The 19,452-nt window shown below is 29.3% G+C and overlaps 1 protein-coding gene across 4 annotated transcripts in view; it reads right to left on the bottom strand.

Annotated features, from left to right (window-relative positions):
- Positions 1-2,658: 2,658 nt before the first annotated feature.
- The window catches only part of LOC126748416 (regulator of G-protein signaling 17), a 65,102-nt gene continuing 48,308 nt past the window's right edge, over positions 2,659-19,452 (bottom strand). For all 4 annotated transcript variants that reach the window (XM_050457651.1, XM_050457652.1, XM_050457653.1 and 1 more), the window contains exon 8: positions 2,659-18,165. The gene's annotated coding sequence lies outside the window, so the exon portion shown is untranslated. The remainder of the gene's footprint in view (positions 18,166-19,452) is intronic.

Below are 19,452 nucleotides of genomic sequence, written 5' to 3'. Positions count from 1 at the left end.
CAGGATGCTGTAGTAACCCCGATACAAGAATCAGATGATGAATTAAATCATATACAAGAACTTCTAACTAAACAAGAAACCAAATTCAGAGGCTTGCCACTACAAAACCGTCCTGCACTATCCAAAATTACCCTTAACACCGAGATAAAAGACACCATATGAAAGGTAAATTTATTCCACTAACGTGCTTCATCCTAGTAAAAATCTTCTAGAAACCAGCCATATTATTTACTACGCTGCCAGCGCTCTTTCGGAAAATCACTGAACGTAGGAAAGGTATAAATTTGATAAGCCAAGGGCAAAAACACCTCAAATCCCAGCATGGCAGAAAAGGCTGAAGGATAAAATAAACAGAATCAGGGACGAGATTCCATCATTCATGCATTCCTTCACTCAGAAAAACCGATCAACAGGCCTAAGCGAAAGGTGAAACAGATCTCGAAAGGGGTTAAGCTGAAGAGTATGGATCCTCGCCAGCGTAAAAATCTTGCTGTCCATTTACATCAACTAAAAGAAAAGATTAGGCCTTACAAGGCCTTAGGAACCCGCATCCATCGATATCACACACGAGATAACAAATACCAACTAAACCTTTTATTTTCTGGCAATCAAAAGCCATTTTATCGGCAGCTCTAATAAACGGAGCAAATGCAAATAGAAACAGCAACTGAGGATCAAATTACAGCATTCTGGTCCAAAAATTTGATCCACATGAATGAGTCACAATGCCAATTCATTCTGATTAAACGAACAGTAAGCCATGGCCGAGGGAATATATCAAATGGGCTCGAGACATTGCAGAGACAGTCCAGTCCGCAAACTTAAAAATTGGATACACAATTATTGTTGGAAAGTGAAAACTTCTGCTTATGATGTCCTAGCTAACCAACTAAACTTAAAAATAAATGACCTCACCCCTGCTCCACCTTATCGGACTGTGGAAATTTCACGTATAATCACTAGAACTGAAAGAAGCTAAGAACTACCGTCAAATAAATTTCTGTGAAAACATCTTGTCGGACTTGCATTGTCTTATTTATTTATTGTAACACGACGTTTCGGTTGGTAAGTATCTCCAACCGTTATCAAGGGTAAACTGACACGTCAGTTTTTTATATTTATATTATTTTGTAACGGTTGGAGATACTTACCAACCGAAACGTCGTGTTACAATAAATAAACAAGACAATGCAAGTCCGACAAGATGTTTTCACTGTACCATTGTCTACCACCTTCAAAAACAAATAAATTTCTAGCCTGGATTTTGACAACAAAGATCGGCCAACACCTTAAAAACTATGAAATCCTATCTGGGGAACAGAATAGGTGTAAAAAAACAACCTTCTCAAAGTATTTATGCAGTCTTGGACAACCACATTTTTAACAAGTAACTACAAAACCCAAGAAATAAAAATTATGAGGGGCATCTTTTAGGGCGACAGTTTGATTCAATCAGAAGTATCAGATGATCAGATCAGAAGAATCAGATGCGTATGCGTTCCCACGCATACGCATCGGACGATCAAATAAAGCTCATTCACTTAGTTTATACGGATAATAACCTCTAAAACTATACGCTAAAACTCCCGAGCAATTGCGTAGGTAACTTGGTCAAACCCAATAGACAAATGTGAAGTGGTTCACACAGAGAAAGGCAAAGTTATTTAGGCAGATAGACCAAATAATAATAATACCCACAAGGCAACCAGAAAACACTTAAAAGTATCTTGGATTTCGGGAGGGAAGGTGGAATAAGGAAAAAATTGTTCATGCGCTGAACTAAAACCGTGCTAAAAACCAAGTTAAATTCTAAAAACAAAATCATGGCCAAGACAGAACTGCAAGCGCTTGATCGTAAGATTCGTACAACGTTCACAAAATATAAAATGTTTCACCCAAACTCCGCGGTTGAAAAGATGTACATCGCTCAGTCAGGAGGAGAAGGCGTTGTTCACCTAGAAAAAAAATCACCAAAATGAAACCTAAGTAGCATTATTATTAAAAAATTGGGTCTCTGTAGAGGGCTCTTTGACCTAACTAATAACTTTAAACCTAATATATCTTAGCTCGAAAAATTCATCCATTATCCCAAAGATGCTGGTCATACAATTTTATAAAAGGTAAAAACTTTTATAAAATAATATAATATCTTAACCCCAATATCCAAAATCCGATACCAATAACCTATAAGGATCGAAACCTGTTATATTGATCCGACTATAATACTGAATACTACGTGAATATAGCAATGTGTAAATCAAATCTATGTCTATACTAATGAATTTTATAGTGATAAGATACAACTTGTTAATTAGACACGGTGCTTGTAATTCTCAAACTAGTAAAAAAGATCGAATGATCAAAGATGGTTAATTTCATTACCTGTTAATATACCGTTTAAAAGCATTAACTTTTTTAAAATTTAATCAACAAAAATACAAAATCAATATATCATTTAGGCTGATTGAAATTCTTTAATATAATTGATATCTTCAACGGTGTCGTCTGTAACTTGACGTATGATTAATTGGACATACCACGTAATATGACCATCTTGAACTTGGTATGGGATTTCATATATACTCTATATTAAACTTGTCATTTTAAAGAGTCTGCTGTAATAATCGACCTAAATAAGGGTTAAATTAAAAACTACAGTTTTAGTATTTATTTCATATTTATTTAAATGCCTTACAATAGTGTATCGATTATTAGTGTAATACTATAATTATTGTGTAATAGTGCTATCAGAGTGGGTGTTTGACTAGATGTAAATATGAGAGTAATATCTAATATAGTCTGCTTGCAAGTAGATACAACTTTTGTGGTTTATCACATTTTGAAATATATTTTATGGAGGCGGTAAATTGGCTCAAACAGATTTGCTAACAGCATATAACATATGAATATAGAAATACCAGTATATATTATAAGATATGGAGAACGAAAAACACATTTCGTCAATAGGGTGGCTTTAAAGTTTCGTCATCAATTAATTTATGTAATTGAAAATGTAAAAAAAATATTAGAAAAAAAGTTTTATTTTATATGAAGCTTGCTATTTTACTTTTAAATAAAGTTAATTTAATTCTTATCGGCACCAGTTTACCACCGTCCATATTTTCGGCAATATAATTAAATTAATATTCTAGGCTATTTAACAGTTTTTCATAATAAAAAAAATTTAGACCAATGTTGACAATCATTGGTTAAAAGCTGGTAGGTAAGGGAAGAAATGTGGTATAGTTCTTCACAGATCCTTCTAGCTCACAGCCAGATCATATCCAAAGAACTGTGAAAGGAACTATAGTATGGAAAAGATATATATATTAAGGTTTATATATATAAAATTAATAACAACATTAAATAAAAAGATTTATTCGCATATTCTCTCTCACTCATACATACCACATTCAAGCCAATTTAGCCTTTCTAAAAGAAGGTTCTGTTCTTATATTCTTATGTACATTTAGTGTTTAAATACTTTTTTTCACATGAATTTATACTTATACTTAATCTAAGCTTAAAAGAAATCACAGTAAAAACAAAAACAATATAGTTTTTTTTATTAATTTATCAAACGAAAGAAATACCAATTAAAAAAATTTTTTTTATCAGCTAAGATAAAAATTATTTTATCAAATTTTTTATGACACGATCATTTTTGGCTTTCTTTCAAGTAATGGAAAAATTATAATAAGGGAATGATAATTACCCTTTTACTTTTTTAGTAGGCTTAGAATTATTGCCGTTGAATCAACTTCCTTTTGTGAATTCTTTGTTAGTTTATATATCTACATGTATATTAAAAATGTTGAACCATTCCTTAAATATACCTTATCTATGTATATGCCGTAATCTTAAAGTGAAAAACGTCATTTAGGCATCTGACATCTGTTTTATGTTTGGGGTTATATATGCTCTTTTTAAATGGGGTTTAAGTAGTTTTTAACGTAGCTTAAATGACGAATTTTACTTGTACATTTATATTTTAAATGATAGTATATTACATATTTAAATGTTATATTCCGGTAATTTACACTTACACATAAGAAAATTATTTACTCTGTGAGAAAAGAATATTATATATTTTAAGCATACAAATAAAATATTCACAAGCTAATATTAAATACAAGTATTCTATTTAAACACAGAGTTTAAGAACAAATATAATTTTTAACAGCCCTAATTACTCGAAAGTATATAGGTGTACTTTCTATAATATATAACAAAGCCAGGAACAATTAAATACTGATCTTATTTTTGGTTAAAAATCTTGGCTTGCTACCAGAAGGCTCCTTTATGTTTTCAGTTTTTTTGTTAGTTTTTGAATGAAATATGCATACCTATATAAGAATCATGTCAATTCACTAGGTTTTTAATTCCTTGTTTTTTACATTTGACACTTTTCTCCTCACCATTTTTTACTATCTACTTAATACTTATAATTCTAATGCATCAATTTTTATTTTTAATTTCGATGAACATTGCTCTTGAACCCAACGCTGATTAATTTGGTTCGTTCGACATTCCTTCTTCTAGTTGAGCGATTACATTTATAAACTGACACTTTGAATGCCTGAATTTAAAAATATTCATGTCTCTCAATAAAATTATGAGTGGTGGAGACTTCAGGATTTAGGATTTTTTTTATTAACCTTCTCTTATAACTTCACTACAAGATTATACTACGTTTTTGTTAGTAGAATTTTGTTTAATGATATATATCTTTTTTACAAAGCAGTCTGTAAATTTTCTGCGGTAAATATGATTTTTTTTAATGTTTGGGCAAATACGTAGACTAGTATATGGAATAAGATTTAAGAATTAGGACTATTAGTAGAATTATAGAGCCGTACCGTTAAATTTTTTAAGAATTTCATAAATAAAATGTCAATATCGATTTTGATTTTTTTAAATTAGAGATTATAGTTTGAAATTAAAAAAATAGTATCTAATGTTATACAGGATTTCAGCCCATGATGTTCTTAATAATGTATGCCTTGGCACCCTTAGCTATTTATTTGGTTTTCTATAGCAGTCGTTTTTTCCCACTTTGGCTATTATCCCATAAAATGGCGTTTCGTGATGGTATCATTTGGTACTACGTTACGTCTATAAAATTGCATTGCATTGCAACATCATTAAAGATTGCACACATGTACCTAATCTGATAGGTAGCAAAGAAGATCCATGACTAATAGAAAGATCAAACAGGCAGGCATATATTATACTCTGTATTTGATCAATATTTATTTATTTTCTTTTTGGTCTTAACTTGTTAATAATGGTCATAAGTTTTTTTTTGCAGTTTTTACGAATTATGGAATTCTTATTTATAATAACATAAAAGCCAAGATAATGCAGTACCTGAATACAATGTACAACTTGACAATTGACGAACATGCGCAATAAATTGATTTTGTGTAATAAGATCACATCTATTCCAAGAAAAGTAAAGGTTCTCTCAGATATAGCGCAACGTATGTCGCATACCAGTGAGAAATATAAACATATGTATAAATTGGAGTAGGCCAATAAAAAATTCAAAATGTAGTAAAGGCTAATGATAAAATATTTAAGGCCCTGCCGAGACTGGGCTAGTCATAAAATATTTAAGGCCCTGCCGAGACTTACCGTAAAGCAATACCGATAAAATAATTAGAGTGGGTTAACCGCATGTCGTAAGACACGTAAAAGTTATTCAGGACGCCAAAAAATGGCTTGTTTCTACTTCTTGCAGCCAGACTTATTGATTCGGGTATTTTTAGCCAAATATTAAGAATAGGTGATTTATTTGATGGAAATGTAACGGCGATTTGGTGAGCAGCTACCCCGCGTCCAGTTGTACTGACTTTTCATTAAGGCGTGTTAACCAAAGAACCTCTAAAGAGGCAATTTACGTTTATTACTTTCTTGTGTGCTATCTTGCTTCTTCAGATATATCCAAAAACTTTGAAGTTTCTAGTTTTAATTATTTCTATAGAAAAAGTTTTTCAGACAAATAACTTTGTACGGACAGTTTTATTTTCTTCAATCAATTTGGGTTAAGTTGGGTTCTTAGCACTGAATTTTTCTATATTGTTAATAGCCAGCCATTGTATTAACCAGCGAATCCATTTGATTTTATATTTTCTTATAATATCGTCGAATGATCAAAAAAAGGAAGGTGCGTAAATTTTAGCTTTAGGGAGGTGTCCCATCTCTTTAACAGAAAATATTAAAAATTTAGAATGTTAAGTGCATTTATTTATTTTTTAGTTAAGAGAATGGCCGCTTATAGTAAAACCATCGGTATTAAATAAAGATATTAATAATTTGCTCAAATGTCTAGGAGTTGACTAATGCCATAGGTTTTTCCTCTACTATTTGACTTCTACGAGTTTTTTTAAAGTTTTGACTATTATAATAAACAGACCACTGCACCAATCATATAATATAAAATTTAAGAGAAAACACGGTTGATATGGATAATTCTATTGGTCGTTGCATAGGCTGAAATTCAAGGATTTTTATATTATCCTTACAAAAATCCTCTATAAGATTGAACATTTCCAATTATATTTATTTGCTCCATTTCTTTTCTTAGCGATTAATATTAAAAAAAAATACTAAATTTTATCACTACTTTAAGTGCGGCTTTTACTGATACTTCACTGACCATAAAAACACAAAAAAAACGATTATGAATAAAACACATATGAACTACTAAGAAAGGAAGAAAAGGTTAGATCAACGTCATTAACCAGTCGATACTATGAATCAAATCGCCGTTAATGTGTTAAAATACTGGTTACCAAATTATGGACTGATGGTTGCAGCCTACAGTACGGCGACTCTGCGAGGGCCTTAATTCGTAAACGAACTTCGGTTTTTTTGTCTGAGTGTCGTAAAATTTTATGGACTTACGATATATTAAGTGTTTCATAAAGATATATTTTACGTAATATAAAACTAATTTCTACGCGGTGTAAAGCGCACATGGTTCTACGGATAGCGATAAGTGATGATTTGAAATGTGCTTGATGTCTCTACATTAACAAATACTTAACCTAAAATAGTAAAATATTTTACAAATTTAGGCTATAACATTGTCCTTCATATGTATAAATACAACTTATACTGCAGAGGAAAATAATAGTTTAGAATTTTCTTTTTTAATTATTGAAAGTAAACAATATAATAACATAATTCAAACCTACATTTTGGGACTTTTGGTTTCAGCCACTCCCATAAATTTACATTTCTTTAATTCGTTGTTAAGTAAAGTTCACCATGAAAAAGAATCACTTTAGGTTAACTATAAAAGTTTAGTAGGCCAAGCTTTTATCGCCCTGTAGGTGCTTATAGTTTGCTTTCAATTATAAGATCTAAAGATAATAAATATATTTATTATTAGGGTTTTTAGATGTTAATATAAAATTTATTCTAAGAAGTGAATGTTTCTAATAAATTTTTATTAAACAATGTATTAGCTACCTTGCAATTGCAAGAATACCCTGTTTATTGGGATCATTTATTTTTATTCTTATATATATGAAAGATCGTGGCTGATTTTTTACTTAGAATATACCATATAAAATGTAATTGTAATAATATTTTAGTCTGTAGTTAATAAAGAAAAGAATTCAAGAAATAACAGGATCTAGATTTTAAAAGCTATGTTTGATGATATGGACTAATTAAATATGAAATACTAGTGATGTGAGGTTTATTTTTACTTAATTTCCAATTATATTCTAAATCTTATTAACTGTTATTGCCAATATTTTTCTTAGACAACCTTAATCTGTTACAACTTATATACCGCGTATAAATGGTACAGAAATTACATACAAAAGTTATTTTCAGTGAAGGACTTAACAGCATAAACAGTGTACGGGGTGTCCGAATTTCGTTGTAATTGCGAAACATCTAGTTATTTTCAAATTAAGCGATATGCAGTTTTTGCAAACCGTTGCTACTTTTTTAAGAAACAAAATATACCATTAACACATTTTTCAAGCCTTTGTTTTAACCGACCTTGTATCTTTTATGGTAAATTAGAATGATCGTTCTCAAATTTGGGACATCCAGTACAGGGCGATTCTTCAAAAGTTTTAGTTTTGCTTTTTGGCAATGGACACCTTCTTAAAAAAAGTAACTAAAAGATAAAGGTACATACGGAGCAAAAACTTGCAAGTATCTGGGAGAGAAGACCTCGTCAAATTAAATAGAATTATTATTCATTGAGAATAAGCTTTTTTGAATTCTGCGTATGGTGGTGAATTAGAAAATATCATCGACAAAAGTTGCATCGACTTAATTCTTATTTGCTTCGCATGTAAGAACCGAAAATAAAAACATCTCCATTACTGCATCCTTATTGAGCAGACTTTGGTCAATGCAGTTTAGCGGTTATTAGCTTATAAGCGATAAAACTATTAAGGTATTAAAATCACGGTCTTAAAATATTTAAAAAAATATCCAAATTTAAATTTATTATATTAAATCAATAAATAATGGTACTAGCCCTGATGTTTTTGAAGAAGGACTGATATGGATATAGGAGAAAAATATTCTTATATACCAGTTACAGACCATGGTCTTTTTAAATGTTGCTGATATAAACCGTCAATCATTAATGTAAAGTAATTATTGGTTTTTAGGGAATTTTAAGGCGTTTTGAAAACTACAGAATTGAAGACATGTAATGAAGTAAAGACTATATACTATCCTCTATTGTGAAATATATTATGCTTCAGTGGTCCTTAGTCCTCTTTTATTTATCATTTATACACGCTATTTGTTTTCGGTTTAAAGACCATGTGCCCTGTACTCTGCGTCAAGTTGTAATTTTGCACTGTATTAAACAAATACAACTGAATAACAAAATTTACTGAAGTGTGAACTTTCTTTAAAACAGATGAAAATGAAGAAATAACTTTCAGCTACTGCAACTTGTCACATGCTTGAGAAATGATTACAAATCTTGACCCTAGCTTTGAACTATTATAATAGTTACATTGTTTATTTTTTTAAATTGAAAATACCTCATATTTCCTTTTTAGGGTTGATTTATTGTTTAGCTGTATTCCAACAAAGAAATCTAAAAGCTCCTTAAAGCAAAAAACCGTCAAATGGCATTAGCATACAAATTTATATCATTTGGATATTTAAACTTTTTCCTGCTGTAAACTAGTTGGATCTATAATATTTTCTATTAAAAAAAAATTTACTCTCCAAAAAATGTTAATCTTTAGAGCAACTATTTTAAATATATAGCGGATATTTAGTATATTATATACTAGTCCATAGAAAAGTGATTGTCATTGGTATGATACTCATCATTTAATTTTTAATGCCTTGGCCATGTTTAGTCTTTTATTTGTTTGCTCTTATATATTTAAGCTAATTTTTATATTAAAATTCTAGCTTAAAAAAATATGTTGGGGATTTGGACATTATGACCGGAAAATGCCCTTAAAAAGTAAAAACAACATGTACTTATTTTTTCTAAAGAGGATATTCAGTATATTTATTGCGTTTCACTTCACTTCATACTACTGATACGTTCTTCTACTATAATTAAACTTGTGTATCAGTTCCAGAACATTCAATCATAACCAATAAAGAATTGGATTTTACATATTGAGGTTTAGTTGTGGATCATTCATGCTCGCCACAAGAAGCTATTTGCGATACACAAAATCCTACCCTATGTCAATTAAGTTAAATTTTTAGGAACCTATATACTACTTGGAAACTATTTTGTATGTGTTCTAAATTTAATTTAAAAAGTATTTTTTTATATGAAATCCAATTTTGATATAAATAATTTATAGGAAGTTAAGTAAATCAAAATATTTTTATGTTTTATTATTCGCAAAAACGGTAGCTCTCGATTAAAACTTTTTTAGCAAAATGATGAATTTAATATTTATCACAAAATTCACATTGCTATAACCAACCAACAATGCAAAAAATTGATTTTTTGTATTTCATCATTAATAGAATCCTAAGAAAAGTACTATTTTTTATTATAAGTATCTATTTTCATGCAATAAAAAATAATACAATAAAGTTTTAATTCATAAAATTAGACTTCAAACGGCGTCCGTAGATAAGGGGTGACGTCACTTGTTAGTTAACTGAAACATATGCTGCGGGCATTAAGTTTTTACCACAATTTACATGTTTTAAATATTTAAAATATATATTGTTCAAACTTTCCGATGGATGAGCCATTAGACAAAAAGAGTGTCATCTAAGCATTATTAGTGTATAGCACCTCAATCTAACAGTACGTCTATAAGGACGATAGCTAAAACGTTTATTTAAGTTCCGAAGGATCCCAAAAAAAAAATGGTTTGAAAAAGCTTAATGAGAACCGAAGAAGTTTTTAAAGACAAGTAAAAAAAGAGATTCTTAATTAGATATTTAATAGGCAAGCACGTTTTTTATTAACCTCTTTTTTTAATGACGCGGATAAAAGACTGCAAACGTAGGTATTTTAATGTGCATTTCTTTATACAATTTAATTCAATAAAATCAAAAGGTCAAAAAACTGACTAAAAATCATTAATAAAATAAATCACATTTCGAAAGTATTAAATTTTTTTACAAGATAATTTAACCTTATTGTATTAATTATTGTTATACAACAAATTTAAATATTATATGATATAATATATATTATATAATATTTGATCATTAGAGTGGATTACAAAACTTTAAAATTATAATAAGTAAAAAAGCAAGATAATAGAACGAAATTAAATTTTTTAAATAATTAAAAAATTATACAGGGACTTCCTGGGGAAGTATTATCTATGGATTATAGGAAAACTTTTAATACAAAGAATTGGCAACTTGGCAGTGTAATTGGGGGACATACAACAAATATATTTTAACAGTTATAGCATTTTCGGTTAAAGTACCCTGTATATTATTACTTTTTTACATTTCATATAAAACAACTTGATCTATCTCATACCATTTTTCATTTTATATGATTGCGCGTTCACATAGCCCTGATCAGTCTTGATAGTATTAAAAATCAACACAATCTAAATCAAATAAATCACCAGAAAAATAAGAATACCATACCCTTCAATTATTAAAAAACGACTAACACAAACGCGAGTTCTGTGGTTTCCATGCATTATTTCAGCAGCCGAACGGCTCAAGTAAGTTTTGATGTCAGGATAGGGGACGTTCTCGGCCGCGCGTGGTAATCTGTTTTTCAAAAGATGATTTAGATCGTCTCTTTATACAACTTAAACCAACGGTGAATTTAGGATTATTTGGTGTTTATTTATCATATTATGTCGATATAACCACTCATGGAAACTTCAAATGATTTTCTGAGGTTCAGTTCTTTATGGTTTAGATATTATCATTTTGTTTTCTGGTATATCCTTATAGCTAGAATTTGGAATAAATTATTCAATGATAACCATGGCGTTTAAATTCCTTTTTAAAGGCTTACGTCAAACATAATAATTTAAATCTTTATAACATGAACCAGCAATTTTTTTCTTTTTCTCTTGAAAAAGTTGCCTAACATTGTTAAACAAAGCGCTAGGCTGATGTTATTAAACAATAATTAACACACTTGTTTAAATTATCCGAAATGTGCATCCTATTATAATATTTCCATAAAAGCCCTGAATACGATTCGTGGTATCTTAAAGTATGGAATATTAGAAGCTATGGATAACGACAAGGTCTAAATCGGTAGAAGTACAAATACGTAGAAAATGGGCGTCAATTAAACATATTTAATTATACCCTGTTCTGTCTTTTAGATACTGCTGAAAATATAATATAGTAAATGTAGTATCAAAAAGTCCGTCTATAAAAACACTTATATTTTATTTTATAAGATGCAAGTTGTACACATAATATAACAAAGAAACTACCTATTGGCACCCTGTTCAGATAAGGTAAGAAACATTAATTTATATGTATAGACAACAAGGTAAAATAATTCTCAACTACATGTAGGCACATACATGTTAAACAGTAACCATAAAAAAATTGGACTCATACATATAAAGTTTTTTTTTTTAACATTACGGATCGATCCTGAATCTCTATATTTTTGCATTTTTGAAAGGCTATATGCAAAGATACAATATCAAATATTTATTTGAAATAGGTACAGAATTTAGGTTCGATTCGCTAATTAACATTTCATAAAAATTATCAAGGAAATATATATTATATAATGTTTAACTGCTTAATTTGCTTAGAACTAAATTATTTATACAGAGTGTCCGGAAAGTCAACGATAATACTGAAGGGGCTGATGGAGCAACTCATAAGCACCCAAAAAAACATAAAATGACCTTAGTAAAAAATCGATGGTTTTCGAGATATTGGCAACACTGAATAGCCATTTTACTGATCAAAGACAAACATTAAACTAAACGGCCAAAAAATTTAATAAGAAATCTATTCTAAAATAAAGTATTACTTATTTTTATTTTTTAAACTTTGAAATTGAATTGGACCGCTCATACTGGACCGAAAAATTGTACGGCAACCCGGCTAATACCTTAATAAGTTTGCTCATTTAATTTAATTTTAAAATTAACCAATATGTTTTAAAAAAAGCTTTACTGTTATTGTGATGGAGTGAAAAATAAACCTAATCTACCTTATGAAAAAAAATAAAACAAATTTATAATTATGTTATGTTCAAAAAATATTTTTATTTAACTTAAAAAAAATTAAAATTCAAATAATATGTTCGAACTGTCAACCACCAACGCGAATACAGGCGTGGCATCTTTTAATAAATGACCTATTGATCCATCTTGCATTCCTGGCAGCGTTAAGATCTTGGGCTGCATCATTTATTCGCTGCCGTAATTCAGCAATATTATTTATTGGTCTTGCATAAACCTTTTCTTTTATGCAACCCCAGTAAAAAAAATCGAGGGGGTTTAGGTCTGGAGACCTGGGAGGCCATAAAATTGGACCAAGTCGGTCGATCCATCTGTTGGGGTATGTTTGGTTTAAATACCGACGAACTTCATGGGCATAATGTGCCGGGCAACCATCATTTTGAAACCACATTATTCGGCGACTGGCCAAAGGAACATCTTCTAAAAGGATTGGTAGATTGTTTCGACAAAAATCTAAATAAGCCTGCCAGTTCAAATTTTCTGGTAATTCGAATGGGCCAATTACACGTCCGTTCAAGATACCGGTCCACAAGTTTACTTTAAATCGGTACTGTGACCTTTCTTCTCGAATAGAGTGGGGATTTTCCAATGCATAAGTGTACAAATTGTGCATGTTCATAAAGCCATCCGTTTTTAAATGTACTCTCATCCGACCACAGTATATTATTTAAAAAATTCGGATCCTCTTGATTTTTTTGCAACATTCTGCGGCAAAATTGTAGGCGTGGTTCGTAGTCTTGAGGCAGTGGCTTTGCACTCGTTGAACGTGATAAGGGTAATATTGAAATCGCCTAGTGATGTCGTTTACTACCAATTTCGGTATCTCTGTTCTTCTTTCGATTGCTCGTGCCGAAGTAATCGGATCATTTTCAATTTCTTCTAAAACTTGATCAACATAATCAATACGAGGTCTTCCCTCTCGAACAGGAGCATGAGGTATTCTGCCTTCGGAATATGAGCGGTGAACATTAATAAATACACGATAGTCAGGATATCGGGCCAAATTTGGATATCTTTCTTGATAAAGATTAGATGCTGCTAGAGCATTTCCTCTGCATTCACCATAAATGAGATGCATGTTTGCATATTCTTGGGCGGCATACGGCAAGGGCATAATAAATGATTAACCAATAAAACAAACAGCTCAAAGAACACAGTCCGCAGGAAAATGAACTCAAAAACAAATCCAAAGCAAAAGGTAACAGAAACGTTAGGATACAAGCAAAAGAGTAGTTAGTTCACGGAATACTGTCAACAAACTAAATTCCAAAAATGTTTGTTGTTTATTGCTATGGTGATAAGAATTACCTTCGCTCTTGATTTTTTTAATTTTTAAGTAAAATAAAAATATTTTAAACATAACTTAAAAATTTGTTTAATTTTTTTACAATGATATCATAAGGTGAATTAGGGTTATTTTTTATTATAACACAATAATAGTAAACTGTTAAAAAAACATAGGTCATTTTAAAAAGTAGATTAAATGAGCAAAGTTTTTAAGGTATTAGCCAGGTTGCCGTACAATTTTTTTGGTCCAGTATGAGCGGTCAAATTCAAAGTTAAAAAATAACAATAAGTAATACATTATTTTAGAATAGATTTTTTATTAAATTTTTTTGCCGTTTAGTTTAATGTTTGTCTTTTATCGGTAAAATGGCTATTCAGTGTTGCATAGCTAAAAAGAGATTCTAAAAAATATCTATTTTTAAGGCGTGACAATCGAAAATCTGATCCAAGAGTAGGATTTTGGTGACTTCCACTAAAGTGCCAATATCTCGAAAACCATAGATTTTTTACTAAGGTTATTTTATGTTTTTCTGGGTGCTCATAAGTTGCTCCATCAGCCCCTTCAGTATTATCGTCGACTTTTCGGACACCCTGTATAATTAATGTAAGTATTTTAGTGTTCCTCTATGCTAAGATAAAAATTTATCAAAAACTGGGTTTGAATTTGACTTTCTTGACGTTGTTAGATCGTCTTATTTATAATTCTTTTGTTGACATTTTAGCCGCTACTAATGCGCATATATTTAATGTAACGTAGTTTGACCGTTTTAAATGCAAAATAGATAAAACATCCTATTTTAAGCCAAAACAAAACATTTTCTTATAGCGGTTTTAAGCGATTAAATTTATATTACTATATTCTTAAAAACAACCCTTTTTATATTTTCTTGAAAATTCATAGATAATTATCGAAATTAAGTCTATTAAATGTAACTACTGTTAAATTGAAATTAGAATATTTTTTCTTAATATTTTGTCATCCAACTCTACACATTTAATAATGGCTGTTATATTAGAAACATTATGACATCTGTTTAAATATTTTTTTAGTTGGTGGTGCAGGATAAAGAAGGCTACATTAATATTAATAATACAATATTTTTTATGTGAGTCCAACTTTTTACTGGCCACTGTAAAAAAATTGGGCTACTATTGTCAGAACAGAGGAAATTTCACTACATCTTCTTCCTATTTCTCATTCTACAACTTTTTTTTCTTCTACTTTTTCCCCTCATATTTAAACTTAAAGGCTACGGCTAGGAAAGTTCCTAACTTTTCTATAGAAATAATGTAAGTAAAAAGTAAATAAAGTATAAGTAAATTTTAACATATTATTCGACGCCAAAATAAAAGTATTTATACAAATTATCAACTATACAATCATTTACTATTTAATAAATACTTTTATTAAATCAATGATGAAACTTGTCGTTTTCTAAAATGTCTAATTTTCCTGTTTCTATTGCAAATCCTGTATGCTATATTATAAAAAACTATAAATGTTTTTAGAAATTTGAAAATATTTTGTTGTTATAATGTGCATGACAGCAAAGTTTTAAACATATTAATTAATAGCTTTTAAGCTAATTGACCATAGATTTGCTTGGTTTCATTTAGCAAATACAGTAGTAAAAATTATGTTGCAACTTTCAAAATTTTAAAAAGTTTAAAAAGATAATAATTATTAAATTTATTCTAAATTACAGATTCACTTCGAGTTTCTACGCAAAACATTCAGAAAATAATATTATTAATTTTTATTTCGCTAGGTATATATCTATGCACATTAAAATTTTCAAAAATACTTTAATTCGAGATCCTATACAGGATAAAGTGTATTAATACTTGAAAAAACTTATATGTAATTTTAAACAACTCTGATTGTTTTGGAATATTGCAGTGCACGATAATGTTTTTCTCAGATAGACAGGGCCTACTAAAAAATTGAGCAGGTAAAACTCTTATAATAGTGTCAATAGTTTACATAATCGCAAGTTATTTATTATATAGAAAACTATTTTAAAAATTATATTTAAAGTAGTAAGGAAAAAACAATTACATACCCGTGTAAGATACAATAAAATTATTATTTAATAATTATAGTTTGGTTGCTGTGTTCAAATTATTAACATTACAGAAGCCCATGTTTTTGAAGAACATAACATATAAAATATTTAAAAAAAAATAATGTAAGTCATTTGGTCCGTTAATTACTAATATTTCAATATTTATGTTTTTTTTTGGCCAAAGGCACCAACAACTTTATAACTAAAAATTACTAAAACTTCTAAACAACAGTTTTCTTTTTGCATATGTGTTTATCATTTCTATTCGGGACATCTTGTTAGAAAAAATATAATAGAGAGAGATTATTATTGGCGCCGTTAGCGTTAAAGTTTAAGCCTGTGAAAATCGTTAGTGCAAATAGAAAACTGCCAGAATGAAGATGTGCTTATATACCTTAATAATACATATAGCCTATAGAATTTTCTAAGGATAAGGAGCGAGCAATATAAGGTTATACACTTTTTTTACTTTAAATGACTAGGTTTTTTACTTAAAAACTGATCCTGAGCTATCCCCGTATTGCTTCGCTCTCTATCGCGGAAAGTAAATTCTGACTAGAGCTGGTTAAGCTGTATCGATATTTATTATTGATACAAAGGAATGTGTGGCACTAGTAATAGAAGTAAAGCACTTTATGTGCATGCCAAAACCCTAAAACTATAAATAAATATTCAAATAAATAAATACAACATTTTACTATTTGTTCTTATGCTACTTTAATTGTCACAATCTATATTCATTCCTGCTTTTCCGATTATGTTATTATCTACCTACAAGAATATCCCTAAATAAAAAAAATACAACAGTCCTTTGGTTTCGATAATACCTACACGTAACTAAATTAAAAAAAAATATTACTAAGAACGCATTTAAAATTAACCTTGTTGTAAAATTAACTATACTATAAATGCATTACAGTCATATTCAATTCAGTATCTTGGGGTTCATAAAGCATACTAATAGAAGTCAAAAATTTTTTATAATCTATTATAAGTTAAATTGGCAGAATATTCTCTCAGTTCTTGTAAGTAAGATAAAATACTTTAAATAAATATTGTATATATAAACCAAGTGTCCCACAAGAATCAATCAAGTAATCGTCCTAAAATTTTCATATATATTTTAAACTACGAGCCAAATTCGCTCAAGGACATATTTATCACTTCATCCTATCGCTGATAAAAATATTTAAATAGAAAAGGGGGTCGAGTGTAAATGATTTTAAAGCCTTTTGACTATTAGTTTATGCAATTTCAAAGCTGGCTAAATTGCTTTTTATTTTAGTTAATCGATATTTGTTAGAGACTTAAATTATTTTTAGTTTCTTGGTATTTCTTTTAAAATTCTACTTATAAAATGAAAATAAGATAATATAGTTATTGTTGAAATACTTCTGGGCTTATCCAAAATATCTGGAGCATGCTATTTAAATTGCGATACCTGACACAGGATGAATCCAGAAACATTTTATTAAGAACTTCAGTTGCCTGGGAAGCTCTATCAAAACTGGTATACTTTATTGTATGTTTTAAAGATATAAATAAATAAATTAAACTAAATTTTCTTTACAACTAAAGTAACCTATAAGCAGTCTCTTTGAAGAAATGTGACAGACTTTAGGCTTTAAAATATTAAATGCAATACAGTTTTTTAACTATTAATTAAAAAAATGGTGCAGGCGGATGAGGTGAGAAAGTTTTGAAAGAATCTCTTTTCTTTATATGAACGCATTTTCTTTAAATAAAAAAAATATACATTACGATTTGTAGGGCCGACTGTTTTTGCTATTAAGTTCATACTTCATTAACATACCTCATTCTGACATTTGCTATTTAAACTAACCAAAAACTAATAAAAATATTCTTTACAAGGCTTGACCTTTGATAGGACTTTATGTTCCAAGAAATCACGTTACCAAGTTATAACAAATCAAAATTAAGCCTATATTACATGCTTCAAAAAAAAAAATACAGTTTTGTTGCAAAAGCATTCTTGGTAATCCCAGAACCGGTCTAGAGGAAATTTAGAATAATATTATATATACAAGGGGTTCCATTGCAGCCATTTAATGAATGGGGATGCCAGCCATGGTCCACAATACAATTTATTGTCGACAACCAAATCTGCTGTTAGGCCGCTGTAAAATATATTAAAAAATAATAAATACATACACTAAAGAAATTTGTAAATAAATAAAAATCATTTAAGTTTTCTTGTTTAGCAATTCAGTACAAATAAAAAGGAAAAATAATTTGACGAGTCATTTATAGAAAAATATTCTGTATAAATAAATATTAAAAGAAATAAATACATTTACTCTTATTCCTATTATCCTTCTATTATCTTTGAAAGATATATTTTTTTGAGAACTATAAATCGCTGTGGTTTAAGGTTTTAATTAACAAAGTTACCTAAAAAAATTAATAGCCAAAGCCACTAATCCAAATACATACTTAAATACCTGAGTATTTTATATTAAATTTAATGATATTTATGAAAATCGTATAATATATTTTACAGTATATCCCAAATTGGTGGAGTATAGGGAGATCTTCAGTAGTACCTATTAGCAATATAAGTTAAGTAGTAGATAAACGCTAAAAAAATTTTATATGTCTTAGATTATCTGTCTTATCGAAAAATTTTGAATTTTTTATATTACCTTAAAAATGTATATTCAAACGACTAAAAATTTAAAAAATAATATTTTTCACGATTTTAAGAATTAGGGATAAATTAACCAATAAGAAAACTGTATTTTTAAGACTGATTTCATTTGAGTGCTTCCATTTCATTTTTATTGATAATAAAATGATAATTTTGTTTGTATATTATAAATTCTACGCGTTTTTATTTATTAGATAGCATATCTGTTTTGGAAGAAGATCAACTGGACAATTAATTTGAATTCCTATAACCTCCTGTGCATTTCAGTATACTTCTGATGTCTATTTACTTGAAACATCTTTGATATTAGGACGTATGATTTAAGAATAATTTTTTTGTTTGACTGAGCAAAACTCATATAGTATATTTAAATACAGGATATTAAATTTATATCAATTTTAAAAAAAGTCTTTTTTTAAGTTTTATTCCATAGTTCTTGGAATAGTATCTATATTTCTATGTAAACATGTTTCGCACTAAATTCGTGGCTTTTCAGTTTGAGGTATCATATTTTTTTGTATGTTCTTATACATTCTTCAGTGATAATTTTTTTTCACAGTTTTTACGTGAGAACCCTGACAACACAGAAACATTTAAAGGTTATGTTAAAAACATGTCTGACAAATCTGCTTGAGGCACTAGAAACACTTCAGGAATGACCGTACAAAAGAACCAGAAATGTTTCTGGTAGTGTACATGTTTGGTACAAACATGTAAATGATTCCGGGAAATGCTGGGCTTACAGGAAAAGAGGCGG

The sequence above is a fragment of the Anthonomus grandis genome, chromosome 22 (assembly GCF_022605725.1).
Source record: "Anthonomus grandis grandis chromosome 22, icAntGran1.3, whole genome shotgun sequence".
NCBI lineage: Eukaryota > Metazoa > Arthropoda > Insecta > Coleoptera > Curculionidae > Anthonomus > Anthonomus grandis.
The sequence above is the reverse complement of the archived record's forward strand: the minus strand, read 5'-3'. Positions and strand labels throughout refer to the sequence as shown.